The following is a 12,442-nucleotide window of genomic DNA, read 5'->3' as shown; positions in this document are numbered from 1 at the left end:
GGACCAGAAAACTGTTTATTTGGCTTACAGGTTAGAGTCCCTCTTCAAGGGACGTCAGGGCAGGAACTCAAGGCAGGGTCCTGGAGGCAGGAACGGAAGCAGAGACCCTGGGGATCACTGAATGGCTTGCGCCCCGTGGTTTGCTCAGCATCCTCCTTCTACAGCCCAGGACCACCTGCCCAGGGGTGGCACCACCCACAGTGGGGTGGACCCTCCACATCAATTGTTAATCAAGAAAACGTCCCCACAGACATGTCCTCTCCCAGGTAGCTCTAGTTTGTGTCAAGTTGACAAAAAAAAAAAAATATCCACACGAACTCTAATCCCCAGAGGCCAGGAGAGGGAATGCCACCACTAATCATAGGGTATATTCTAGGAAGTGGCTGGTGCTGCTGGGTGGAATGCCCCAGGGTGACCCTCCAGGACATCTTCCTGTGTGTAACTTCCTGGAAGCCATGGAGAGTAGGAGGCTGTGGATAGGGTCTACTCAGGCCACTTGAGGAGTAGAGGGGACTGCAGAGAGGGGAGGTGGCGATAAATGGGACTCAATGCCACCTTCATTCACGCCTGTCTTCATGGCTTGACACTTGAAAACCCTTCTATTGCCTGGTTTTGGGAATGCCAGGCAAGCCCCCTATCAACTGAGCTACACCCAAGTGCAGCGTTTTCTTCTTTTAAAATACTTTCATGAAACAGCTTCATAAACCCACACACCATGGCTGGGAGCCCCAGTATTAGAGTTGGACATCCTTGGGCAGACAGTCCTGCTCTGTGGGTCCCTGGACAAGTTACTCATTCTTTCTGCATCTTAGTTCTCTCTAGAGCAGTGGTCCTCAGCCTATGGGTCACAACTCTCTTGGGGGGTCAAATGACCCTTTCGTAGGGGTCACCTAAGATCATCAGAAAACACAGATATTTAAATTAAAATTCATAACAGTAGCAAAATTGCAGTTATGAAGTATCAACAAAAATAATTTTATGGTTGGGGGTTATCACAACATGGGGAAGGGTTGCAGCTTTAGGAAGGTTGAGAACCATTGGCCTAGAGTGAAATAAACATAATGACATCATCGTCACTGAAGAGTTAAGAGAGGGTGATCAGTGGAGGGATAAAGGGGCTTGCTGCCAAATTGCCCAGTTTGATCCATGGGACCCTCACGGTGAAAGGAGAGAACTGAGATCAGCAAGTTGTCCTCAGACCACCACATGCCGGAACCACCACAGCAAACATGCACCCCTCCCCCACATAAATAAACACGTGCATTTTTTTTAAAGGAAGAGGTAGGAAAAATCAATGCCATTATAGTGTTCACAGGACAGAACAAATGAAAACCCCGATCCCCATCTCTCATGGCAGCGTATATCTAAAACGAAGGTGAGTGAAACGCATCACAAAGTTACCATTTGGTGACGTTTGCATCTAAGACGCAGCATAGAAAAATGCTTCCCATCCCCAAGATGTTTCATTATAGAAATGCAAATTGTCCAAAAGTTGAAAAAGATCTTAAATCCTCTGGTTCCAATGTTAAAGACCACCCAGCCAGCCCCTGTCTGTCCCTTGCTGTATGCCTTTCAATACCCATTTTTAAGGCTCTTCCTGCCACTGTCAACTACACTCTGACCCAAGCCGGTTTGTTCCACCTTTGCCCCCCCTCCCTTGTGCTGTGTAGGAGCATTTTCTGTACCTTCAATGTGCTGGTCTAGGGCAGCCAAGTCCATGAGTGGCAATTAATGTACAGAGTAGGAAGCCTCCCCCAGACCTCCCCCAGAGCCTTGGAAGCTGGGAGGGGTCCTTCCAAGGCTTGACAGGGAATGTGCTCTGGTTGAATGGGGAGAAATGACTCAGCCTGCACAGGGAGAGGGGTTTCAGCACAGGTAACTGATACAGGGCTCTCTCTCTCTCTCTCTCTCTCTCTCTCTCTCTCTCTCTCTCTCTCTCTCTCTCTTTCTCTCTCTCTCTCTGTGTGTGTGTGTGTGTGTCCATGTGGGTATGCAGATGCATGTGTAGGTGTATGGAGGTCAGAGGTCAATGTCAGATAGCTTCCTCTCTTGTTCTTTATTATTTATTTAAAGAACCTGGGGTTTATTGATTTAACTAAGCTGGCCGGCCAATGAGCTCCAGTGTTCTGCTTGTCTTCCTGACCCCTGACCCTCACAGTGCTGGGGTTACAAGTCCACACCGCTGCTTGTGCTGGGGATCCTGACTCAGGTCCCCAGGCTTCTGCAAAATATGGCCCCTTTTCAGTTTCCTTAGCCTCGTGTGTGTGTGTGTGTGTGTGTGTGTGTGTGTGTGTGTGTGTGTGTACACATACATCTAGAGACAAAAGGAAGTGAGGTGGAGAGGGGGCGGATGACTGAGAACTCACAAGCACATAAGGTATGAGGAAGAGAGAGGGAGACTTCACAGATTTTAAATATAGGAGTATAAATATTTGAAAATCTGCGGAGCTGTGCATGTGGGAAGATCGTGCTTACGGAGTCAGGTCCCAGGAAGCGACATCCTCATTCTCTCCTGAAATGCTGCGAAAAGAGGGCTGTGCTTGTAAGGACTTTCTAGGTCTGTCTGTCTGCCTGCCTGCCTTTCTCTCTCTCTCTCTCTCTCTCTCTCTCTCTCTCTCTCTCTCTCTCTCTCTCTCTCTCTCTCTCTCTCACACACACACACACACACACACTCTGGATAGAGGGAAGCCACACATAGAGTAGACACAGGCATGGGTGCACAAATACTCTTAAAAGCATGTACAAATGAGCCATTGAGATGCTCAGAGGGTGAGGTCTTGGCTGTATGAGCCTGATGATCCAAGCTTGATCTCCAGAACCCACATCGAAAGCTGGGTGTGACGGTATACATCTGTAACACAGTACTTCTACTGGGAGATAGAGCCTGAAACAGGAAGGTCATGGGCCAGCTAAGTTGAAATATACAGTGTAATAAAAACAGCAAGATGGTCTTGCCTCAATAAGGAGGAAGAAGAAAACCAACTCTGGAAAGCTGTCCGTTCTCCACAGGTATGCCAGGGAGTGTGTGCCTTACATATGCTACATGCATACATACTACTAATAAGAAGTATACACAAGTTTCCACTTTGTAAAAATCCATGCATCACCCATAGATGTGTAAGCGCTAGTGTATGAAGACACAGCCATGAGCAAGACCCCATCCCCCCTCTCTTAAGGGTGCCTGGAGCCAGCTGATGGTCGTAACTGAGACATAAGCCCCTATATATGAAGCCACAGTGTTGGGGGTGCTGTTGAGGCTGCATGCTCAGGCGGCTAGGCTTCATCAAAAGATGCCATGAAGGATTACCAGCTCCTGTCATGTGTCACATCACAGACCCACAGAAGATAATGTGTAGGTTGGTGAATCAACGGCTGTCCTGTTAAGTAGCAACAAGGAGAAGATGGCTTTAGGAAAGGTCCTTCCATGCAGGAGGATTGAAACCCTCAAGGGATAGCCAGGCCACTTGCGGGCCTTGAACTTCCAGGGCTGGCATGGGGGGGTTGTGGTGGCAGGAGATGCCAGCCTGTAGCTTGGAAGGTCAATGTTCTGATAAGCTTTAGAAATTTGATGTCCATCCCTGTGTCTCCCTAGGGATGGAACTTACTCTCCCTCAATCCTGGAGTAAGCTGCCCCTGCTCACCCCCCAAATGATCTGCAGACTATAATACCTGCTGCAATGTTCTCTGGTTTTGGCAATAAGGATCAAGACTGTACCAGCAATTCCCGTTAAACCCCATATAACCACCTCCCCCCCCCCCCCCTCACTGTGAGCATTCTCAGACAATAAAAGCAGAGCCCCAACAGTTTCTAACCAGGCTCCTCCCACCCTACTGAATGGTCAAGAGTTGAATGGTGCCAGGCTGTGACAGGTGCTGTGGGTGCCTGTCCATACTCCCAGACCTTACCTTCAGCCATGCAGGGAGTTGCAATCCATCCTGAGCTATGCAAGACCCTGTTTCAAAAGAAAAAATAAAGACAGAGACTTATTAGTTATGAATGCTCAGCCTTAGCTCATGCTTGTCCCACTAGCTCTAAAACTTAATTTAACCTGTTTCTCATCATCTACGTTTTACCTCGGGGTTTTTAACCTTTCTTTCATCCCGTATGTCCTACTTTCCTGCTTCCTCTGTGTCTGGCTGGCTGGTGGCGTCTCCCTTTCTTCCTAGTTCTCTTCTCTTGAGCCTAGATTCTTCCTCCCACTTGTTCTCTCTCCCTGCCAGCCCCACCTATCCCTCTACTGCCTAGTTATTGGCCAGTTCAGCTTTTTATTAGACCAATCAGGTGCCTTAGGCAGGCAAACTAAAACAGCAACATATCCTTATATAATTAAACAAGCTCAGCACAAACAAATGTAACACATCTTTGCAAAGTTAAATAAGTGAAGCACAAACAATGTAACACACATTTAAAAAATGAAGCATAAACCAGTGTAACACATGTTTCCATAGTTAAAGTAATATTCCACAACACATCTGTATGGCCCAGTTTTTCTATACCCAGCTGCCTTTTTATCATATTTAATTTCAATTTTGGGAGCTGGTTAGTATCCAAAAGAATGCCTACCACACAGATGTGACCTTTGAGTCCCACCTCTGCCACCTCCAGGCTCCATGGACGAGATGTGAGCAGCCAGCCTCTAGCCAGGATCTAAGCTCCTTAGCCAGCTGAAGGCTTTCCCCAAATGCACAGGCTGGGGGAGTACCCTGTTCCCAGGCAACCCTGTACCAGTGTCTCCCACGGGCAGGCGTCTAGATACCTCCAGATAGGGCAACCACAACCTGTTCCAGAATTTACCAAGCAGTGTCCCCTTGGGGGCAGCTCCAACCCTTCCTTCTACCCTTTCCTCATGCCACTTCTCCCCACCATAGTCCCTCTTTCTTCTAACTAAAGTTACAAGTGTAACTGCCCCATAGCCAAAGGGAAGGCTACAAATGCATTTCTTTGGAATAGTTTCACTTTTGCCAAGATGCTACATAAGCACCTGGGTCCTTTGGTCCCAGCTTTGGGACCCAGGAGGACACACACATATGCCAAACTCATGGCAAAATCTGCTGCCCCTCAAGCCATTAGGACACTAATGAGGGGCTTTTCCAAGGGCTCATCTGGGTCTAGAGAAGATGTGGGGGGGGTTTCCTTCTGTGCCCTTGAGATGCAAGGCTTGACTTCAGGCTACAGGAAAATTTCTGAGTGCCCCCCTTCTCTCACCACACCAGGGGGTACCTTGTCTCAATATATATAAAATTTACATGTATATATGTAAAAAGAGGTGGGTAGAGAAGATCTCAGTTTGGGGGCTGAAGAGATGGCTCAGCAGTTGACAGTGCCTACTGTTTTTACAAAGGACCCAGGTTTTGTTTGAAGCACCCCTGTTAGGTGGTTAACAAGTGCCTACAATTCTAGCTCCAGGAGATTCAGTGAAACTCTAACTTCAGGGGATCTGGTGCCCTCTTCTGGTCTTCACAGGCACCTGCACTCATGAGTACATGCCCCATCCCTGCACAAACATAAATTGAAAATAAAATAAATCATAAAGGAGAAACTCTCAGCTTTGAGTCAGCCACACAATTGTGCCTTGGATTCCCACTTCCTGGCTCCAACGACAAGACATTCACCCCCTTGAAGCATCAGCATCTTGAGGTGATGGTCCTTACAATCTAGGATTGTCGAATAGGCTCCAGACAACTCTATAGACCATTGAAAATTTCCTGGAACATTCTGGCTCCTTACTTTTAATAATTCTTAATAATGATAATTAACAGCTGAAAATTACACAGAACTTTCCACTAGAAATCACCGTTGCATAGGAAATTCTCATTCATTAGCTGGGAGGGTAATTAGAGCTGAAGTCAGCCTCCCTCTCCCAGTGAGACTTTCCTGGTAACTTGTTTGGTTTATGAGCAGTGGTAAGGGTTGAACAGATGGCTCCATGGTTAAGAGCAGAGGACCGGAGTTCAGTTCTCAGCACCCATTCCAGGTAGCCTGTAACTTTAGCTCCAAGGGATCTGACACCCTCTTCTGGCCTCCTTGGGCACCTGCACTCATGTACACAAATCCACACACATACACATAATTAAAAATAAATGAAAGATAAAAAAGAAGGTTTTTGAAACTTTTGAAGATACTGAGAGTCCTGGCCCATGATCATCCATTTGTGTGTATATGTGTGTAACCATTTGTGTGCACACGTGTGGGTGTGCCCACCTTGCTTGTCCATGCGGAAAGCAGAGGTAGGCATCAAGGCATCTTGCTATATCACTGTTCATCTTAGTTTTCCAGAGTGTCTCTCTGAGACTGCAGCTCTACTTGTAAGTGTTACAGCTCTGAAGGGAAAGTTACCCTGGTCATCAGAAGGCAGATGATACCTATAGCTCTGGTGGGAGATGGCTTCCCCACAGGAATGTAGCTCCACTCTGCTAAGGGAGTTTCCCCACAGAAATGTAGCAATTCTACTCCTGCTCCAGCCAAAGTTGTTACTTCTCTGCCCTGCTCCACTCCGATAAAAGTAGGTCTCACCCAAACCTCATTCAACAGATTTATTGGGAGGGAGGAATCCAGGAGAGTGTCTGCCCTCTGCCAGGATGGAAAAAGGCAGCTCCCAACTAAACAGGTACAGGTCTTATGTAGGGCTTCTTAGGGGTGGAGTTTTTCCAGGGTGAAGATTCTCAGGGTGGGAATTGGTTGGATTTCAGTCCCTGAGGTTCGACAAGCTCAGAGATTGGCTGGTTTTTCCTGCTCATGGGTTGGTTGGTTTTTGTGCTGAGTTGGTCAGGGGAGGAATGTGTTTCTTTGGCTCTGGTTTCATGTCCAAAGTATGTTTCTTTCACTGGCCCTTTTAATATTTTTGGCTCTGATTTCAGGGCCAGGGTGTGTTCCATTGGCTGGCCCTTTTAATCTACACAACTGCCTAACCCACTCACCCAGCAAGCCCTAGAGATCCACCATCTTCACCTGTCAGAGTTGGAATTGCAGGTGTATATATACCCACATGCCTGACCTTTCCAGTGGGTGCTGGGGATCTGAATTCAGGTCCTTGTGTTTGTATAGTTAGCTCTTTACCCACGGAGCTGGTCTCCTACCCTAACCATCTAGTTTCTAAAAATGTCAACCTGGTGGCAGCAGGCAGGAGTGGCAGCGGACAGGCATGACAGCAAGAACATGAAAGTGAGAACTCATATCCTCAACCGCAAGCTTGAAGCAGAGAGTGAAGTGTAAACAGGACAGGGCTATATAATCACAAAGCCCAGTCCCCAGTGCCACACTTCAGCAAGGCGGCTGCACCTCCTAAACCTCCTCCCAACAGCGCCACCAACTGGGAACCAGGTGTTCAAAACTTGAGCCTATGGGGTGGGGGTGGCATTTCTCATTCAAAACACCACAGCCTTCCAAGCACATAGATCATGGTGCATAAGACATTCAAGAAATAGTCACTACTGCTCCCCACTACAACATCCTTCAGGGGCTAGGGGGAGCTCTGTGGATAAGGGTGATTGCTGTGCAAGCATGAGGACTTGAGTTCAAATCCCCAGTGCCCATGTAAAAACCAGGCATGGTGGCATGTGCACCTGTAACTTCAGCACTGAGAGGGTGGCAGAGACAGGAGGATAGCCAGGTTTGTTGGCTGCCAGCTTAGCTCCTGACTTGGTGAGATCCTGGCTCCAGGGAATAAGATGGAGACTAATCAGGCAGGACAGCTCATGTCCTCTGGCTTCTGTGCAAGCCTGTGTGTGTGTGAATGTTACACACACACTCCATGACATGACAGACCGGATGTGGTGCAAGCTATGCTTGCACAGACTGACTCTCATTAAGATCAGTTGCCGTCTTATTCATGTGAAAATTTCCCGTGGCTGTTTTGTTTCAAGGTGGTGGCCTATTTGGCAGATAGAATGTGTGTCTTGATCCCTTCAGCAGCATGTCAAACCTGATCAGTTTTGGTGCAAAGACTTACTGATGAATGCTTCCAAACTCTTAACTTGGGTTTTTGTAGATGGTTAAAACATCTAGGGAAGCTCTCCTCCTCCTCCTCCTCCTCCTCCTCCTCCTCCTCCTCCTCCTCCTCCTCCTCCTCCTCCTCTCCCTCCCTCCCTCCCTCCCTCCCTCCCTCCCTCCCTCCCTCCCTCCCTCTCTCTCTCTCTCTCTCTCTCTCTCTGTATGTACATGTGTGGAGGCCACACTGGGCATCTTCCTCAATTTCTCCATTCTCCACTTTATTTTCTGAGACAGGGCCTCTCATATCTAGATCTTGCAAACTGGCTTGCAAATAGCCTAGTTGGCCACCAAGCCCCAGGGATCCTTCCCCTCCACACCAAGCACTGGGAATATTGCCATACTTGCTTTTTTTACACAGATACTGGGATCCCAACTCGGGTCCTCATGCTGTGCCGCAAGCATTTACCCACTGAGCCACCACACCAGTCCTCCCCCAGAGAGAACATCAAAAATATAAATTTCATCGCCTCCAATTCCAACTAAATCCCACTCTCTGGGGAGTGTGGCTCAGGCTCCAACAGTTTGCAACCTTCTGTAGGTGAAAGCAGCCAGGGGCCGGGTTGCTGGCACTCTCCCAATGCTGGGCGATTACTCACTCGACCACAACAATTTAAACATGCGTCTCTCCGGTGCTTAAGCCATTTTATTTGAGTGTAATTGGTCCAGCTCTGAAAAGGTCATCATGAATTTGCAGGTGCTGCATGAAGCCCAGTAGGAACTGTGATCAGGGAGGGAGGAAGGGACACGGAGAAGGAATTGAGAGGTACACGGTGTGTGTGTGTGTGAGTGTGTGTGTGTGTGTGTGTGTGTGTGTGTGTGTGTGTGTGGCGAGGGGGGCTTTAGCTGAAAGTAAAGGGGAGCCCCTGATACCTCTGGAGTTCCATCACGCCAAGAGGCAGATCCTGTACATCCAGGGAATTCTGGCCGTGAACACACGCAAATGCTCTCAGGCTTCCCAGCCCAGCTACTGCCAGCATCAAGCATTCTGTATGCACACTCAGAGTTGAAAATAGCTTCAGCCCTTGCCTTGCTCCCAGCAGACTAGGTGAGAGCGTTAACTCTTTGCCTCCCGGCTGGACTGTGGGAACCCTCTTTCCTTCTGTTCCTTCAGTTTGGGCAATCGATGCGATCGTGGTGCTTTCTTCTCCCGGCTCTCCACGAAGCCACTCTCGCCTTTGCTTTGCCAGCATGAGTAGAAGGAGAAGCAGAGGCTGGCCCAGCCCTCCTGCTCTGGTTAGGAGATGGGTTCCTGGCCTGCTCACTGCAGGCTCACTCTCTGTGGGTTTTTCTTCTTCTTCCTGCGTGGGGTGCAGAAAGGGGCAGGGGCCGGGACCCCAAGGACTTCCATTTCAAAGTCTGATTTGGAATTCGCTTTGAGTTAGTGTTCAGTCCCCCTCACTCGTAAACATGCAAATCACCCAGGTAATTGGGACATCTGAAGTCCATGTGAGCTCAATCTATCTAAATAATTCAGGCCTCGGGTAAATTGCCAGAAACTCGGTGCGGTGGGGCTTGCACACTGGGGAAGGCCTGCCAGCGCCTTTGTTTCTAAATGGAAACTGTGTTTTCCTCTTGGCACTATATATATCCAGGCATCACCTAGTGGGACCAGGGACCAGAGTATGGGGAGGTGCTCCATCCTCTGGTGAAAGCCCAGCTTTGAGTCCCAGTGAGGCCCATCTGAAAGTCACTTGGCATTAGGGCTTCCTTCAGAACCCGGGTGGCATTTTGTCAGCCCTGAAGGAGCCTTTTTAAATTTTTTTTCTCTAGATCTAGGGGCATGGCTGGGCCCACCTAGAGGTTCAGAATGGGTGACGAAGTCAGACCTCGAAGGCTGGAGGGCTTTGGGACATTCTTGTTAAAAGGTGGATGACAGGTTGAGTCCCACTGGGAAAACTGGGTTCTAGAACCCTCTGGGGTCCTTCCTACCAGGACCGAGCGACTTTCTAAACTATAGCTCTTCAGACAGAAGCTTGGAGGCTGCATAGGCATTCGGGAAAGCCGCACTCAGCAATGTTTATTCAACCTGCTTATGGAATGACCTTGGACCAGCCCAGACTCTGTTTCTATCCCGTCACGCCACACCCCATTTTCCACTTTTCTATGGCTGATGGCATGAAAACAAGGTCTTTGTTTCTTGGTCTTCCTGGGCACCTGCTGCTGTGGCCCCTCCCACCTGAAGACTTCACAGGCCTAGGCCTATGACATCACAAGTCCCGTCACCGCGGAAACGGGCAATGAGGTCAGACAGCAGGGGTCTGATGGCTTTGGGCAAGGGATGGAGAGGCCTGTGTTTGCAGAATGGACCTTGAAAGGTATTCAGAGGTGACACACAGAAGGAAAATGTCGCCAGCCAGCTTCCCCAAACAGGGAGAAGACTGGATTAGGATTCAAACAAAGTGGATTAGCGACCCTGCCTGAGCCGCGCCCCGCCCAGAGCCAGCACGGCACCCCGGAGCCTGATTGCCTATTCTGAGCTGGTTCAACTCGTAATTTGTTGGCTCAAAGGTCGGAATGGACTCCTAAGGAAGACAGATTTCCTAGTGGCCAATCCTTGGGGACTGAGCTCTCGAAACCAATTGGCCCAAATTTCAGCTGTGTTCAGGTTTTAAATTCCCCCTGGGGTGAGAGCGGTTCACACGGGGGAGAGTAAGGTGACAGTTGGGGGATTTGAAGCTGGGGGGACTATATGTCCAGAAGGGGCAGACGCCTCCCTGCAGGAGTCCCTGCAGGAGTGACAGAGAGGGACAGGGAGAGTTGATGGAGCCCCAGGAGGCCCAGGGAGCGGACACTTTATAAATCACAGGCTCCTTCGTAAAAATGGAGTTTAGCCTCCCCCAGCTTTGCTTTTGAATTTATTAGAGTTTTCATTTCCTTGGGTAATAATTCATTATCTGGTTCCCAGTCCAGGGAGCGGTGCTGGCCCAGAAGTGGCATTTACCTTCCTACCTCAAAGCGAAGCTTTTTTAGCTATGTCATCTTGTGACCACTCCCAGCCCCGTGACAGCGGCATCCTTAACGTGTCCTGGACCCCATAGGACCCCCAGGCAGGACTGACCATGTGAAAGATGGCCCCAGTGGGGCTCCACAGCCTCCCCGCCCCTCCTGCACCCTGCACACTTCAGCCTGTCTTTCCGAAGCTGTGCGCTGTCTTCGGGCCCCGAGTCTGTCTATTGTGACAGAGACAGCTGCAGACGGCTGAGATAGAGCTGTTCTTCCAGAGCCCAGATAACTGCGGCTTGGGGGGGGGGACTCCTTGGAGAGCTGGGGAGGGGGGCACAGGTGACAGCTTAACTGGAAGATCTGAAAAAGCTATTTCAATCCTGTCTCCATGTGGGAGACAGGCGGATGCCCTTCTGTGGAATGAAACTTGCTCTCCTCCATCATCTTTGCTGAGGAAGGAGGAGGGGCCACCCACAGGGGCCAGGAGACTCAATTTTTCACGAGGAAAGCATCCTTTTCCAGATCCCATCTTGTCTGGAGTCGCCAAAACACTGGCATTAGCCAACCCCCACTGCCGAACATGCACTATCCAGACTCATTTCTGACCTTCCACCAGACGGACCAGCGAGCAAAACCATTGCAGTCTCTACTCAACCGAATGTCAAGTGGCCTGCGATTTATATCCCATGCCCGCTAATTCTGTGAGAATTCCATATATGTAGACAGTGTACTTTGACCATATTCACCCGACTCCTAAACTTCTCCCAGATCCCTCCCCTCCTGCGTTCATACCCTCTCCTTGTTTTATTGTATAACTTCACTGCGTTCTATTTGTGCTGCCCATGGATTCATGGGTGAGGGCCTATCCCTAGGAACATGGTGGACCTACTAGCGACCACATAGTAAAGAATGTTGACTCTCCCTGCCCTAGGAGCCATCACCCACCTAGAGCTCCCAGCTCATGAACCCCATCCTCCCAGCCCTTCCCTGTTGGAGTTTTGACTGGCTTAGTCTCATACACTGTTTGTGTTGGCCTTCTGAAACCTCTGGCTCTTAGTCTTTCTGATCCCTTTTCCTTGATCGTTTCTGAGCTCTCTCTCTCTCTCTCTCTCTCTGTGTGTGTGTGTGTGTGTGTGTGTGTGTGTGAGAGAGAGAGAGAGAGAGAGAGAGAGAGAGAGAGAGAGAGAGAGAGAGAGAGAGAGAGAGAGAGAGGTTTTAGTTATGGTTGAGCAGTCCACAGGCACTTATTCTCAGCACCTTGGGCAGATGTTAGGTTTCAAGTAAACCAACATCAAGTGGTCTGGTTTTGCCATTTGGCAAATGTGAATGTGAAACATCCTTCACAGCATCAGGTGTCTGAACACTTGGTCCCCAGCTGGTAGCACTGTTTTAGAACATCATAGGATCCAGGAGGGAGCCTTCAGGTGGGCAGTGGCCAGATGCTGCCCCCTGTGACATCTGGGCATCTCATGGCAGCCCTAGAGAGACATGGCAGGAAGCTGTGCCTGA

This window comes from Mesocricetus auratus, unplaced genomic scaffold (genome assembly GCF_017639785.1).
Source record: "Mesocricetus auratus isolate SY011 unplaced genomic scaffold, BCM_Maur_2.0 Super-Scaffold_100007, whole genome shotgun sequence".
Taxonomy (NCBI): domain Eukaryota; kingdom Metazoa; phylum Chordata; class Mammalia; order Rodentia; family Cricetidae; genus Mesocricetus; species Mesocricetus auratus.
This window is presented reverse-complemented; position numbering follows the sequence as displayed.